The 18046-nt window shown below is 32.2% G+C and overlaps 1 long non-coding RNA gene and 1 pseudogene across 2 annotated transcripts in view; one reads left to right on the forward strand and one right to left on the reverse strand.

The window, feature by feature from the left end:
- LOC110349525 (uncharacterized) overlaps positions 1-18046 on the reverse strand; it is an 86449-nt gene that overhangs the window by 22361 nt on the left and 46042 nt on the right. The gene's annotated exons all lie outside the window — the stretch shown is intronic.
- LOC101721812 (ubiquitin C-terminal hydrolase PSMD14 pseudogene) lies at positions 5759-6635 on the forward strand (annotated as a pseudogene).

Raw genomic sequence — 18046 nt, forward strand, 5'->3', positions numbered from 1 at the left:
AATGCATTTAATCCAACAAACCAATTCTAACTAAGATATTTATTAGTGAAATTGTTAAAGTACACTTTTTCTCTGGAAGTTTAACCAGAAGGCTTTAGTGCCTGATGTCATAGACGGAATGATTTCCAAGTCACAGGGCAATCCTTTTCCTGACACAACATTGTTTGTTTACTGCAAGTTGTGCTAAAGTCCTTCACTGCCATGTGTGTAGCAGAGCATACACTACCAGGTCTCTGTTGGTATAGTAACGCCTCAGGTGAACCTAGACTGGAGATGACACAAGGAAATGCTGGTGCAGAGTTAAGGGATTTAAAACAAATGGAAAGGTTAGACTCCAAACCCTGTTTTTTTCAAAAATTGACCACAAACATTGTATTTTTTATGGTGTATGTTTAGGTAGCTTTTTAGTTTTTTTGATGCCATTGCATCAATATCTCTCATATATCCTTCCTCCCTCATTTGTGATGTTTCTGGCTTATCTTTGTATTGAACACATTGAACAGTTTTAAACAATATTCCTTCATATATAGTCCCTTAAATATTGCAGTGATGTGTGCATACCCATGTTTATAGCAGCACTATTCATAAGAGCTAAAATACCGACAGTATCCTGTATGTTCATCCATAGATGAATGGATAAAGAAAATGTGGTATCTACATGCAACAGAGTACTACTTTGCCATAAAAAAAAGAAAAAACTTGAGTCATTTGTAGGAAAATGGATTCACCTTGAGACCATAATGTTAAGCCAAGTAGATCAGACACACAAGTTTAAATGTGGCATGGTTTCTCTTCTATGAGAAACCCAAAGTACAAATAAAGAGCAAAATAAAAAGGTAAGTAAAGGAAGTGTCAAGTGAGATCTTTTTTAAAAGAAAGGAGACTTAGAAATAGAGAGGGAAGAGGAGTATAAGGGAATAAAAAATAATTAAGAAGTGTTATGTATCAACTCCCCACAATAAATGCAATCATCAGGCACTGCAAACTTGTTTTATTAAACATAAGAATTTTAAAAATATATTAATGCCTATTATTTTACCAAAAATACAGTAGTTGAAAATTATGCTTGAAATTTGCATTTGGGAAAGTTAGACTTCCTTAAAGGAGGGTTTCTATTACAATTCAGATTTGGAGTTAGATGCAATGTTCAGACAATGCACACGGAGAAGCATGATGGCCATGGACAAGCTGCAGTCTCAATCAAGTAACAGGCAATGATTGCCCTCCTAAATGCAATCCACCCTGAGTCTATTGCGGATTGATGTAAATGGAGCAAAAAGAGAGAGGAGGCCAAGAAGGTAAAATTGAAAAAAATATAAAGAATTGTGAAATACTGCCCACCATAATAGCGAGGAAGGGACTATTTGAAAAATGAGGCATGTGATAGAAATATTCAGAGAAACAAAAAACCTAGGAAGAAAAGAACTTTTGGTAAGAGAAACTAAAAATTGTTTTAGAATTAGTATTTTTCTACTAGTGAGATATCCAGAGAAGCTAAGTGAGAAATTCTAATATTGAGGAGAGTAATCTCAAAATGTGGGCCCTATTTGGCTACACCAACAGGAAGGAAGAAATGCCTTAAGAATGACCAAGGTGGTTCTAGGGAGAAAAATAGAAAATAAAAAGACTAGAGAAGAGAGAATCCAGAGGGCTCACGGTGTGTTTGAAGCCAACATGGCAGGGCAGCAAAACACAGTTTGTATACAACTTTTTTCCATAACTAGGAACACTAGCAATAACCAGAACTATTATTTCATTAAACCAATTTTATTTTTATTAGAATGTATAAATTAAACTAAATTTTTGTACTGTTCAAATTTTTCCTTGTTTCTTTCCAATATAAAATCTAATCATAATAGAGTGCTTAAAATTCTACAGAATGTACACCATTAAAACTACATCAATATATATCATCCCTTTTTAAAATTTGTGGTGTTCTATTCCTTTAAAATAAGTAAACTACATCACATGCTTTATTATTGTGGCACAGATTCTTTCAGATCCAATCTTAGTGTTGTTCTCCAATTGATTGTATATCTAGAGTCCAAAATACTGAGCAAGTGTATTTGTATCCAATGAGAGTTAAACATAGTGCCCTTTGTTATGCATCTAAATTATGATTACCTTATTTTATTAGAAGCTGGTTTAGATATATCTTGCATGAAATATAGCCAAAGTGTTCAGTAAAGATATCTTCATAACCAGATTTATATTTATAAAAGAAAAATTGAATTCTCAGATCTTTCCATGAAAACAGATTAAATAATACACTATACCTTGGGGAATGAAAGAACATGCAGAATTAAAGAGTGAATTTCATCTAAAAGTAATTCCAAAGTAATTTGAAAAAGATTGAGATTGTAACCAGACAGCCGTTCTTCTGTGTGCCTATTGTATAATTTGTCTCATGTAATTTTTTTTCTTAATTGGCCTTAAAAGTGAATTTTTTTATAAATAAAAGTAAAGTTTGTCTGAGCATTAAAATAAATGCATCTGTGAATTCTCAGCATGTACTTCAGTGTGTTTCTATTGAAGCATTTTATGAGTCAGAAGGCATAGTCATGCAAATAAGATTAAAAAGAAAATCTTTCTGCCCTCTTTTACCTGGCTTTTTTCCAAGTATAGTTTTCTTTTTAATTTTTAAAAATTTTCTTACTGAAAGAAGCTGGTCCTGAATATGGGAGTTGGAGTGAGTTAATCATAAATCATCTATATAACACAAAATGTCCAGTAAGGTTAAAAATTAAGTTTATCATCTTAACCTTTAAGTGTGTTCTTGATGGTTTCACTGTAATATATCTACTTTTTGTGACTTAAAGTCATTCTTTGAGAATTGTACAGTCTGGTAGTAATCTTACAAGACTATCATTGAAAAGGTGTTACATTATTGATGAAAATATCATTTATGTGACAAACAATTAGATTTTGAACATAGTTTATTCCATTGATGAATTCCTAGGGAGGTTATTCTAGAAGTTGTTCAAAAAACTTGGGCAACACATACATGTCCCAAACTCAAGAAATCGATTTCCCACTGGTTGATATGTGGAATACACTAAACATATGCACACACATGGACATATATATAACATGATATTAGATATAGGAGATTGCATTTCAAGTTCACTTTGCCCAATAAATTGTAATGACAGAATATCTCCGAAGTGTCCTAATAAGATTGTGTGAAATTATTGACGTTTTCAGAGATGAGAGACTGTATTCTGTTTTGTTTTGTTTTTTGAGGGGGAGCTTTGGAGATTGAAAAAGTCCATAAGAAATTAAAGATTTTAGGTGAAATTTAAAAAAGTAATTTGCACAAGAGTAAAGGATATTCTCAGAATTAACAGACACAGCTAACTCTATAATCAAATGCTCTTGTAAAGCAGTTCATGAAACTAAAAAGACTAGTAGTTACTGTTAGCATCAAATGACATTTAAGACATTTATGAATTACTAACTTTGAAGACACTCCATAACATAGTCTCAACAAGAATATGTACAGAATTTAATAATTTTAATCTTCTACTACATAGTCTTTTGTTTTCCCCGATTTTGTCATATCAATATTATATCTGAGTGTTTCTAACTTGTAACCCAACCTGTGAATGTATAAGACATGTGTCCAGTTTTCCTTTGCAACTTGGAAGCTTTGAGTTAAATATCAAGTATCCACTATCATTTCCCTGGGTTTAGAACCAAGTGGAAACCTATTCATCATCCCAAGAATATGCAAAATATGCCTAGCATGGACTGAAGTATTATTCAATTTACTTGTCTTAGAAAACACACCAATTTAACCAAGGAGACTGGCATTTGAAAGTCTGCCAAGCTATTTACAAGTAAGGCAAAGAGCCCAAAGGCAAGAGCCCAAGGGGGAAGCTTTTCTCTGTAACACCAAGATGCAATGGAGGGAAAGGTAGTGTTTAACATGGAAGATCATGTTCCAATCTACCTTTGTTTAATCAGTCTATTTTGTTTAAGTTTGTTTGTTATGAAAATATGATTTAGGATCAATCTAAGTGGAGCTGATAGTTTTTCACAAGGAGTAGCTTTTTGTACAGAAGATGAAAAAGAAATAATGATAGGTAAAATAATTGTTATAATGATATATCAATATAGTGAAATATCAACTTAATTGGATCTTAGGTATCTTGAAGCAATTTTCTTTGTAGTGTCTTAAAAGGATCTTAGGACTGACAAGTACTTAATTTAAACTTTTGTGTTTTCTGAACATAGATTTCTCATTTCATAAATTATTTTGTGCTCTTTTGTGCTTCATCCATGCAATGTTATTTTTATACCTCAAGATTTCTTTTGAAAAATGGACATTAGCATAAACTAGCAATGCTTACACATGAGATACCCAGCCAAACAACACAAATTTTGTATTGTTGAATCATTAGGTAGGATCAAAGTAGAAGTAAAGATAATATAACTAATTAGATCTGAAGCAGCTGGGGGCATTTCACTTAACCTGGACAGAACAATCTGAGGACAGAGTTGATGTTTTCCATGATATGGGAGGATATAAACATTTAGAAGATTGTGTTTTATTTTTTTCTGTTTTAAGCAATTGTCACTAAAAAGTACTAAAACTTCACAATTTCCATCCATTGACCATTTAAACACCATAAACCCCAGCAATTACAAATATAGCTATGTCTTTTAAATTTATCTTTTGCAATGGCATAAAATAATGATAAAATTTATGTACAATCAACTTTGTGTGGTGGACACATATTTTTAAAAATTAGCATTGTTATGGTTAAAATGCAGTGGGAGAGGAGATATATTTCATACAATGTAAAAAACACCTTTGACATTCTTCACACCAGCTCTCCAGACTTTATTAATAAACCCTGGAGCTGTGATACATATTTGTGGTCTCAGCTGTGGAAGATGGTGACAAAAGTGCCCAGGAGTTTGAGGCCAGCCTGGGCAACATAGTGAGATTCTGTAACTCCCAGTCCCTTAAAATCTTTCAGTAATAAATGCTGATTGATTTCAAGCCTTCTCCTAACACATATCTGATATAAGTAACGTGATTTCCATTTCCGGATGCATGGCAGTATTCCAAGTGCAGTCCAGTGTTTCCTGGGCTTTAATGTTCTACGGCTCTGCAAGCACACAAGTAATTTTATAATATACTAAAAGAACACCATCTGCCTGTCTCCCTTTCATTCTCTTATGAGTACATAGTGACTCTTCCACAGGCTTTGTCATGACAAATTGAGGGCAGAAGCAGATGGAAATCTAGTTATCTTCTATTAAGACAGATATTGAGAAGGTTTGCAAATGTAAAATAAAGCTGCTTTCCACTATTTTTTAAGAAAAGATAGTTATATTAAATTAAATGCATTATTCATGTTACCCTGTAATGGACTTGCAATTGATATTTAAAGGGAATTTTTAAAAATGTGTCAGGAATTCCAAATTTGAAGTGAACCTCAATTGCTTCTCAGTGGAAGATTCAGGCCCCTCCTTCTGAATGGAATTGGCTGAGCATGGCCGGCTCTGGAGCCTCCGCCAGGCAGGACTGAGCCAATGTAACTTCCTCCCTCAGGTCACTGTAGAGTTCTGATGGTAGCAACTGCTCCATCCAGCCGGCTGCCTTCAGTGAGAGAGAAAAATAAAGACATGGAAAAATTACACCTGCCAGAATTAGCAAGAGTTTGATTGAGAAGAAATTTATTGTGCTTAATGAATTGAATCTTAGCACCTCAAGCTCTAGTTGCTGAACAGGAAGAAGTACAGACTTGTTAGACCTGGAGGAGCTGTGCCCACCCCAGGCCACATGCCCCCTACAGATTGTCCTGCAGTAGACATGGCAGATCAAGTGTGCTGCTTCCATGGCACTGTTAAAGATGTTGAAGCATGGCTGTGCTGAGTTCCAATACAAGGAATGAGTCTGTTGCAGGGAGAATTTTTTGACGATTACACCATCAGAGTGATTGATGTGTGTTCAATGCCATAGTCAGGAACTGGTGTCAGTGCAAAATCAGCTGATCCAGTGGGCCCAGCCTAAATATCAGATACTTTGAAGCAAACCAGATGGGAAGGCCTGAGTTGATATCACAGTCACTGTGGCATTGTTGGGTTTCTGGTATGGAAATCAACACTCAGCAGCATGGTGACACCTGTGGGAGAGAGCTGTGGGAGAGGCTGTGAGTTCCATTCAGTGTCCAAAAGGAAAGGTTGCTATGATGCCTTCAGATTGACTCATACGGGTTTAGTGGTCTTAGGGCATGAACCAAGACCAGCAACTTCAAATCTGGGTCACTGATGCAAGCCCTATCTCCAGGCATTAATTTGTGGCCTACGCAGACCTCATTACTCCACTGCAATTGATTATGGAGTTGTATTTGCATAGGAAGAGTGGAATGGAAGGCGTAGTACATCAGGACCATGGTGAGTACTAAAAGCACAATGAATCAGTTGGGAAAGAGATGTTGGAATTAGCTAAGAAGTATAATAAAGCTGTAGAAGAAGAAGAAAAGATGACAACTGAACAGTTGGCAACAAAGGATGTTGGCAAACCAGATAACAAGTGTCATTGGGAAGAACATGTGAATGTTCTTATGACTTAAAATATCAACCAGTGTTTAGCAGCTATTTTGGATACTATCATATTTTAACAAAGCAATGTCAAAAGCTCTTAGTAATACATTCAGCATATAGCTTTTTCTTGTTCTTGATGCTCACAGTCAAGGGATCTTGAAAGGTGTGCTTGGTAAATGAAGCGCTCTGGCATCGTGTGTAGCACTGCATCTATCACCTTCCATCTCGCTTGTGCAATTTCTTCTGTTTCTTTAGTCGGAGCGTTTGTAGATTACAAAGTTGTAGAAGAATACATCAAAGTGGACAAATTTTGTTAAGATCTCATTTAATATTTAAAGTCGTTGCTTAGAAAATAAAATACATTTAAAATAAAGAAATTTCAAGTTTAATTTCTATTTACTCTATAATTTTTAAGAATGTAGAGTTACATGCGTAGAACTGAAGTCTACAGAAGTATAGCACAAGTTTGCCAACTTTTCAACTGACAGTGAAGTTTTATCTTGTTGATTTTCAGATATGAATTATTATTTTTGCTTTGTCTTTGTTCTTTAGATCATGATTTTATTTGGAGTTCAGATCGAATAAAGTAAAATACACAACAGCAAACCTACCAGGGCAGGAGTTTCTGAACCATGACTCTTCAAACTAACCACACCAGGGACTATTTCTCCTGTCATTAAGAATGAGATGGGAGTAGCAACTCCTAAATCTAAAATTCCTGGTACACCTGGATGTAAGAACGTAACATCTCCATACACATATAAGGATAATATGTATAAAATACTAACATCTCTGTTTCTATGTATACAGAGAGTTAAAAGATTCCATATTTGTGTGAGCTGCATCTTATTACTACTCTCAAATCTAGTATACAAAGAGTTTTTTTCCATTAAGTGTGATTTCTGGGTGTGTTTACATCTTTGGCCACTACTAGGTTATTTGTATATTAAATAACAACAAACAATACTGTCTTATTCATAAGAGTATTGTGGTCTCTGCTTTGCCTATCAACACAAAAGATTCACTAATTCTGTCTTAGAAATTGAGGAATTAATTTTGCAGCTATGAGAGCAATTCTGAAGGACTTAAGATATTCACTGAGTGAAAACCCACGAATATGCATAAAAAAGTTGAAGGGATGTGGACTGTCCACAAAATGTATGGGAACATTCTCTGTGGCTCAAGTAAGAGTTCATGGAAGGGATCGTGGAGTGCAACTGAAAAGTTAGTTTCAGACTACATAAAGAAGCAGTTTGTACTTTTTGCATACCTAGTTGAGCTGTTATTCATTCATAGTCTAAGGATATTGGAGAGATATCATAGATTTTTAACACTGAACAGTATAACAAGTACTGTAGATAGCATTTCAGGAGAAACATCAGTTCTGCCAAAGAGTGTTACGTTCACTTTAGAATAGAGGAAAGGACTGGTGTTACACAGAGTGTCTGTCGCACCTCTGTCTGAACTAAGGTGGTCACAGGGGAGAAGACTGTCATTCAACAGCTAGAAAATTAAAATCTAGATAAACAATGCTCAATAACTGAGCACTTTGAGGTCACAGATTCAGCTACCTTTGTCAGAACTTGCTTTTTGCCATAATGGAACATTCTCATCAGCTGGAATCAGTTCTCATCACAGAAAAGCAATGCCATGCCATCACTGTTAACATACACTGATTTAAAGCCAAGTATTTTTCAAACATATAAAATCTGGACATAGAAGAATTTCTGGGAAGTGAGACAATTCCATCTTTTTCTCCGAATATTCTTAAACACATTCCCATGTTCCTTGACTTCTATCCATATTCAGCTTTATTTTTCTTAGATGGAGTTGCAGCAATAGTTGAATTAGCTATTTAGTAACCTACCTAATAAATACATAAATATGTACACAGAGCTAAATGATTAATAATATAATGTTATCACACTATTACTTGGGATTTAAAAACAGTAAAATCCTAGATCAAAATAAAATGAGAGATAAAAGGGAGGGTAATCTGTGAAGCACATTCTATCTGCTGATTTATTCTTCAGGATGAGAGTAAAACTATCAGTTAACTCTGAATTTAATTATATATGAAGACTAAATTTCATCAGTTACCATTACTTGTAAAATTTTGAATTTGTTTTGAAGATGTGAAAAACATACTGATTCGATAGCAAAAAAAGCAAGAAAATCAAAATAATGACAAAATAAGACATGAGGTGAGAGATTTTTAAAATGTGTCAATAATTACAAATATGAAAATGAATTACACTGCCTCAAAAATGTCAATGTTTTTAGGAATGCATATAAAGAAAGGCAATTGTATGTTGCCCATAAGAAACAACACAAGACATAGAGGCACAAATAGAGCGAAAGAAAATGACACAAAAATATGCATCATTGATGTCTCTTCTTTCTTGGTATGCTAAAATACTTACATATTTTTCTATGACGTGTATTGATTCAACAAGGCTTTGTTAGAGATCAATATGTTAATATGCATTATTAAAGAAAGTAACTAATCACTATACTGTCTAGAATTATATACATTTATTAAAATATAAAAGAATTAAATGAAAATCTTTCCTTTTTCAAGGCAGGAAGATTTGGATCAAAAAAGGCACACATGGGGCTTCTGGGGAACTGATGATTTTTTCTTAGGCTAGAAATATTTATTTCTGTAAAAAATTTACTCATAATGTTAAATATATTTAACTTTTACTTAATAGTTTATATGTACATGCAATATATAAGAAAGGTTTAAAAATCTTATTTTCTTAGGATATCAAAAATATTGTGGGTGTCAGGAGACTGATGAAGCAGGTAGCTCTAGTACCTGACTTCCAAAGAAACAACAGCAAAGCTCATCATCACAGCTCTGGAACTTGCGACATGTCTGCATCATCTAAATGAACACTGCATCGAGGATAGAGAAATGAAAATAATAAGGAAGCTCATGGGGTGACTTTTGTACTTGTGCTGCCCTCAGCGGGATGATGGGGAATGGGGTGCTCCGCAGTGTTTAAGAAGCACTGCCCATTGAGGTGGCTGGGCAAATAGCATGAGAATGACCTAAGTTGAAAGTGTTTTATTCAAAGATTGTAACACCATATACAAAATTGTTTTCATATTAAAAGGAATGGACCATGATTATTGCAGTGTTCTCCTTAGGTGGTAAATACTAAGAGTCTGGAAAGAGAGGTGACATTTTGATGAAGAGGTTTTTTATCTGGGGATATTTTTAGGTCAGGAATTATAAAATGTTGCAATAAAATTTTCGCAAGACATAGAAAGGTTTTATTTAATATTTATGTTATATATAAGACACTAACACAAAGAAAAAATATCTTTTTTGACTTTGTGAGAGATTTTATTCATTTCCTTCTATTAGTAGAATTTTAAATGAAGCATTCATTCAATTGTACTTTGGGGAATGTTGAAGTTGAATGACTTGTAAAGGATTAATCCAGATGAATAATTTATCCATCACATTCCTCCCTCAAAATAGTGTATCATAGATAATGTGAAATATGAAGAAAAGGTCCAAAGGGGAAGAGGAAGTGGGGGAGGTAGCAGAAAAGAAAGAAGGGAAAGAAAAAAATATGAGAAGAGAAGGGAAAAAACAGAAACAAAGTTCTTTTGGCTTTATTTATTTATTTATTTCTAAATGGGGAAAGGTGGATGGATGGAAGGGAGGGAAGAGGAATGTGGACAAAACAAGAACTAAGATATATCATGTACAGCTACAAATTCCCAATAATGAATGTGATCATAATGTACACCTAAAATGTACCAAAAAACAACGAAAAAATTATTTAGCTTAATGTTTGCATTTATATTTGATTTTTAATATGGTTACTGATTTTTCCATCCTCTGATGAGGCATATTTGGAGATAAATCTGAGTTGCCATAGGTTACCAGTCACATTTATAGTTAATTAACTTGAATATATTTTTACTTTTTGTTAAACAAAACTTTCTTGAACCTTTTAGCTATTTGCTCAACCCTGTGAGTTGAAGGCAAATATTTATATTTTTGTATTTTATACCCATTTTCGGGGATAGTTCTGGACCCTTTTAAAAAGTTTTAAAAGAAAGAAAACCTTGATTTTGAGGAATGGTTTAGGCTGACTAAAATAAAATTCTGAACTTGAACTTGCTCCCATGCTGTGAATATTGAAAAAGGATCGATTTTGCAACCACTATGAGAAAAATGCAATTCCCCAAAGCACAGTTGTAACATATCTATTCCCAAAACAATTCTGAAAACATTAGTTATTTTTAGGAATGCAATTAGTTTTTGTCAAATAAGAAAACTGTATCTTTCCTCTGTTGTTTTTGTTTTATATTTCAAGAGGGTTCTCAAAATGTATCAATTATGAAATATTTTACTTACTTATTTGTATTATCAATGAAAATAACAGCTGGAGAAAGTTAAGTATGTTAAGTAACAGAGTAATTTGTGTATTTTATGCCTTTATGGCCACAATAATGCAAATTTTAGTAATGCAGGGTTTAAAAAATTTTTTTTTCAGAATTACATCTCCATGACCTAAAATAGTATTGGTCAATATTCATAACATTTATTCATTTAATAAATGAAGGATGGCTATAAAACCAACCTCATTACTTATTTTTTTTAACTTTTATTAATATATGTTTACTGTACACAAAGATTACATTAATTGTATGGAACTGTACATGTGAATTACATATTTCAGTTCCTTTTTCCCCTTCCCTCCATCCCCTTTTATTTTTCAAGCATCACATTCATTTATCTTATAAGACTTTATAAAATTAATTATCACATATACAGACTGAAAACCAGACTAGTAGGCCAAAGAACGTTTTGCATATATATGACAATTGTACTAAGTCAAGGTACACAGATACGTTGTCCATGCTGGACTACATTATCTTTTCTTCTCTTTCTCTCTTTCTTTCCCTACAATGTTATTGTCAGCTCTCCTTAAATCTCCGCTGTGAACATATCTGTAGCTATTATTCCTGGAGACATCCAGAGACAGAACTAGATAAATAAGTGCATATCTTCTGAATTTACTGCCAAACACTTACACTGAGTTAGGGTAACCATGGAAATGTTTGAGGAAAGGCAAGAGAAAGGAGGGGAGGGATGAAATATGTATTTGTGAGATTTGTCCTGGGAGACCAAAGAGTTTAGCCAAGATCATTCTGCACAATCAAGGATGAAGTACTCCTTATTACTTGTAGTATAACCTGGAAATATTTAATTGAACCTGACCCTCAAAATTCCCTGAAAATAATTCATTCTCTTTACTAAGAGAAGAACTGCTCCCTAAGAGAGAGTCAATGAGAGCATAAGTGGACTTATAGGTCCAAAATCACATACAAAATGAACATTGAAAACGGTATTTACTCTATAATTTGGCATCAAAACTTGTATGGTTCCAAAATGACCTTTGAAGTTTGCAGTTCTCATTTATCCTATTTATTGTGAATATTCACATTTTACTTTAGTATATTAATGTTTTAATGCTACCCCAGACCTTGTGGTATGTATACTATATTATGATAATATTAGAAAATTTGAATTTTTAAAAAATTTTGTTTTTAAGAATTTCACATTGGACATGAAGACTATAATGTACTCATAACAGATACATAGCAGATAGGTAGGTACTGAACCACATTAATCTCAGAGAGCATTTTTCCCTAAAAGTAGTATTAACGAAACTTAATTTTAAAAATTAAAAAAAATTGCATAATAAGCAGAACTAGGCATAAATCTTCTACTTAAATTGACATTTAACATTTCATTTGTCAAAATTTTCTTACGGATATAGATTTTGAATGAATTTTGTCACAAGTAAAATACTTTGCCCTATAGTATCCAGAACCTGATGAAAGTTCTTGTCTTCTGGGAGCTTGGAGTCTTAATGTCTCAAATATGCTCAAATCAGCATAAGACAACAAGCAGACTACAGAGAAAATTTAAAAGACCATGTAATGAAGGCGAAGAAAGATCCAGATAAGAATGGGGGTGGAAGTAGATTTAAAATACTTATCAAGAGAGAACTTCTCTGCACACTTCTGATAAAACATAAGGGGAAGACTAATGGAGAAATTTTTTATGTATTCATCCTTTATAAAAATGAATGGATCATGTGAGTATAATTACCAGATTTTGGCTAATTAAATGTCCTCTGCCATATAATTAGATCCTCTGGGGTATTATTATTTTTCTACAAAACTATTTTCATCCTACTAAACAAAAACTTCTTGATTAAAGAAAAACTTCTCTTCAATTTTTATTTCCATAGCACCACCCACCTGTTTTATAGATTACCTAGTTGAATTGTCTTTTCTACCTGAACACTTTTATTTTTGCATTTTTGAATCTTACATACTTTGAATTTGAATTACACCCAGAAACTCCTCCCGTGACTGACACTCTGAAGTTTCCCACTCCACTCTCCACTTGAACCCAGAAGATAACTTAGAAATTTGTTTCCATTGCATTGTTGATATTTTTTTTGGGGGGGGGCACTGCATTTAAAAAAGTGGATTTGAGATCCCAGCCTCTCAAAGACTGAATCATTTCACAATTTGGGTTGCTTCTGCTGTCATCTCTAAAATTCTATCTAAATATTGGTAATGAGTTATAGGAAACTTTATAAATATTGGGTTTTTAATGATCTCATAATACAAACACTAAGCAATTGAAGTTTCTGTGCCTCTTCATTGTTCAGAAAAATCTATTATTCAATTTCAGATGGGCAGTTGCTCTTGCTGGAATGTCTTCTCTTTAGTTATTTGATGATCAGTGCCAAAAATCTCTCCTTTCTTCATATCATTACCTCCAATATAAATGAATTATACTTGTGGAAAACAACTTTAAACACTGTAATTCAGAAGGCAAAGAAGTCATTTATTGTAAAAGTATAAAAGCCTTGTGAAATATACCTTGCATAATTACATTACTTGTTTACTATTCTTGGGGTCTTGGCATTATTAAATTATTCTTATATTTTTATGATAATGATAGAAATATTAAAACATTAAATTCAGCTTTAAAAAAATCTATCAAAGACACTTAATGAGGTGGAGCTCATAATTCTTTCCTTATATATACCTGAACTGTATTTATCTTCAATTTCATATCATACACTAGGATATGAGATAATTATCAGATATTTCAGCAAATCTATTACATATTGTGTGTTCCATATAATCACTTTTTATCCGAACATTATTTTGAGTACTGAAAAACTTAAGTTACTATTTGTAAAACTAGAAAAACTTTGAAATGTAGAAGAATAATTTCAGCATACAATATTTCACATGTAATATATTAGAAATATTAAACTAAAATTCTTCATAGGTTATCTAAAATTCAAATTTCACTGAATATTCCAAATTTAAACTGGGTGTTTTAAATACCATAGTACTGCATTATTTTTATCATAGTACCAGTGATAAAGGGAAAAGAAGATATTATAATATTGTGTCCAGAAAATTTTTTTTAAAAAGGTATAAGACCAGGCAAAATCATGATCTTTGGACATAAGAAGGAAATCTGATAAAATTACTTCCTCTGATATATATATATATATATTCAGAAGTCAAAGAAATCATTTACTGTAAAAGTATATATATATATGTATATGTATTACAGGAAGTAATATGTATTTTTTAAACATTGCTACTATGAGGATTTTTTGAAATACAAATAAATATACAATCAAATTTATGAGTTTGTAAAAATACAAAGAAAATATTTAGTCAATTTTACTCGTAAGTTAGCAGTTCAATAACTTATTTAACTTGTGACAATAACCCCCAGATCAAGACTTAGAACACAAACAATACCCCATGTCTTCCCTCCTTCACACAGCCCTCCTTCCTCCTCTCTATTTGGTATTATAAAAACAACAAGCATTTTATAAATAGAGATATAATTTCTGATTGATTCAGGTTTCAATTATCTTTTATTTCTGTATGAGTTTAGTATATCAGACTGTATATATAGCTCTTTTTTCTAAATTTCTTCTTCCTGTATATATAGTTGGAAATTTTTCTCTATCTGTAGATCATAAAAACAAAAACTGAAAACAAAACATTCTTCAAGTATATACAAATATCTTGCATTTATGACATATGTAACAATATTATATATTTGGAGTCTTTAAAATAATAAAAGAGTTCTTGGACATTTAAAATATGGTAACCAAATTTTAAAATTCTACATACCTCACTACAAAATCGAAATCTTCTCAATTGGAATAAAAAGAGTAAATAATAAGTAAAATTGAGGCATTATAAATACTATTTAAAAACATAAATATACACTAAATATATAGAGAAGGCAGGCCAGTTAAGCAACTAAGTACATGAAAAGTAAAATATGATGAGGTAGAGGATTTTTTTTTTTGGCTTTACATATTTTTAAATAGGTGCTGGAGAACCCATAGACATGAATACTCTAATGTTTGTAGAGAGACAAAAGTTTGACAAAAGTTTACTAGCTCTAGCCAAAAGACCAGGCAAGAGGCAGTTACATGATCATGTGTATAGCAAAGCATGAAGAATTTACCCCAAATCAACAGAACTAATGAACAAGTTTAGAAAAATACGGGATAAAAAACAATAACATACAAAACTTTATAATATTGCCATAACTAATATTCTCTAATATCAATGATGTTTTTCACAGAACTAAAAAATATACAATACTAATATTTCTGAGGAGCTATAAAAAGCTGAATAGCTAAAGACTTTTTGATAAAAAAGTAAGAGGCATAGCATTACTTGACTTCAAAATACAGTACTGCAGAGCTCTTATTAATCAATGTATCAAGGTATAGGCAAAAAATATGTATGTATACACGCACAAAGATCTGTCGAACACAACAAGGAGTTTGGAAGTTAACTCACATTTAAAGCCAACTGATTCTCAGTGACAGTATTAACAAAACATAAGAAAATGGGGACTTTCAATAAATAACACAGAGAAAATTGAGCATGCACACACAGAAGAATGAGACTGAATATTATTGCTCAGTTTAAAAAACCAAGTCAAGGGGCCAGGGATTTAGCTCAGTGGTTTCGCTGCCTGCTGAGCAAGCACAAGGACTGGAGTTCAGTCCCAGTACTAAAAAACAAACAGAACAAAACAAACAAACAAACAAAAAACAAGTCAAAATGATTAAATATTGAAATGTAAAACACACAACAATAAGACGTCTTGAAGAAAACAAAGGAGAAATGTTCCATGCCATTGGAATGTGCAGTTTTTGTAAACAACCTGCAGAACAAAGAAAACAAAAGCAAAAGTAAACAAGAGATAACATTTAACTTAAAGCTTCGCTCAGCAAATGAATTAATCACTGCAGTAAAGAAAAACTCTCCAGAAAATAGGAAATATTTGCCAACCACAGTCATGGCCAGGAATTAATGTCCAAAATTTATAAATAACTAAAAAAACCCTCAAAATAAAAGAAAAAATGACCTGACTTAGAAACGCACAATAGACTGAAGTATACATTTCTCAAAAGAAGACATGAAATTGGCCAACAGGCATTCTAATTATCAACATCATTAATTATTAGAAAAATGTAAATAAACACCATGATAAATTATGTCATTTTTAAGAATGACTATATGAAAACGATGAAAAATAACGAGTACTGATGGTGATGTGCAGGAAAAGGAACTCTTGCACATTCTTGGTGGGAATGAAACTTTGTGCAGCCATTATGGAAAGCAGTAGAAAGTTTCCTCAAAATGTTTAAGACAGAACTATTCCCTCACCCAATAATACCACTACTGGATATATATCAAAGGAAATGAAATCAGCATTTCAAAGAGCTATCTGCACTCCAATGCTTATTTCAACACTATGCATGATAGACAAGAAAAGCAAACAACTTAGTGTCCATCAACTGATGAATGGATAAAGAAAATGTGGCACTCATACCCAGTGGAATATAATTGAGCCATATGATACAACTAAATCTGTCATTTGCAATGACATGGATGGAACTGGCCATCATTATGTTAGATGAAATAAGGCAGCCATAAAAGAAAACAAATATTGAATTATCTCACTAATATGTGGAATATGAAGCTAATATAAGAGAAGTTCACAACAGAATAGTGCTTACCAGATGCTAAGTAGAATAGGGCAAAGCAGGGACAGGCAATTTTTCTCATTGGGTACTAAGTTATATTTAGGAGAAATAAGTTCCTATACCCTATTGAACAGCGGGTGACTATATAAAATGATAACATGTACTCTATTTTCTGAGAAGCCAGAAGAAAGGATTTAAAAATTTTCACCACAAATAAACGGTATTTGTTAAGGTGATATGTATTTACCTTAATTTGAATGATATGCAATGTACACATATATAGAACTATCACATGGTACCTCAGAAATATGGGCAAGTTTTATGTATTGATTTGAAAATTAAGGGATATAGAAAGTAGACCTAAATTATGAAAAGAAGAAATAATCTCATTTGACTCCAAATGTAGAAACTACATTTGTTTGACTCTTTTCCTACTTAAAATCATACAAGACAGCACTCTATTAAATGATGGCAATATTTATATAGTTCATCTAAAATAAAAACAAAATATTCTTAAGAAACCAAGCATTTGGACATACTTAATAATAATATAAATTGCTATATTCAATGCTTATATCAAGATACTGCCATCAAAATTTTTCATATAGCTTCATAAAAATAATATAAGACTTTATTTTAAAGCTAACATAATTTGATTAAAATAATTTAATACTTTAAAATATATTTTAATAAATAAATAATTAATGAGACATTTGTTTTAATATATTTAATATAAATATGTAATATATATTTTATATTTTACTAAGATATTTTAGTACATTAAAATAATTTAATACTATTTATTTTAAAGCTATACCTAAATTTTTTTTATTGTTATGACTTTTAAAAACTGCAATTCACTATCGATTTCACTAATATATGGGAAAGAAACCATTGTATTTGAATAATACTATCTGTACACTCAGTGGAAAATTGAATATTAACTTTCTTGCACACCAGTATACTGAAATTATATAAGACATTTTTCCTACTTCAACATTAATATCAATAAAAACATTTGATAAATTAATATGGAAATTGAAAATGTATAGTATATACTCGATGTGTTAGTTCCCTTTTCTTCTCCTAAAAGGAGTAATAATTTGAGCCTAATTGTCCTATGATTGTGCTTACTTTTATAAAAAAAATATAAATTTATTTTATTTTTTATAAACTCTTCACATAAACATTTGTTTTCTACAGTAAGTGAATTGAACCCAGGACTTTTATGGTGAGCTACATCCCAAACTGTTTTTAATTTTCTGTTTGAAACTAGGTCTTGATAAGGTTGGGTCCCAGCTTACAATAATCCTGCCTCAGCCTCCAAGAGTACTATAGTAGGATTCTTGGCATGCACTATCGTGTCTAGCAAACCTAAATTTTTATGTGGT

Source organism: Heterocephalus glaber, unplaced genomic scaffold (genome assembly GCF_053883595.1).
Source record: "Heterocephalus glaber isolate CG9 unplaced genomic scaffold, H.glaber_assembly_v1.0 deba00000594, whole genome shotgun sequence".
NCBI lineage: Eukaryota > Metazoa > Chordata > Mammalia > Rodentia > Bathyergidae > Heterocephalus > Heterocephalus glaber.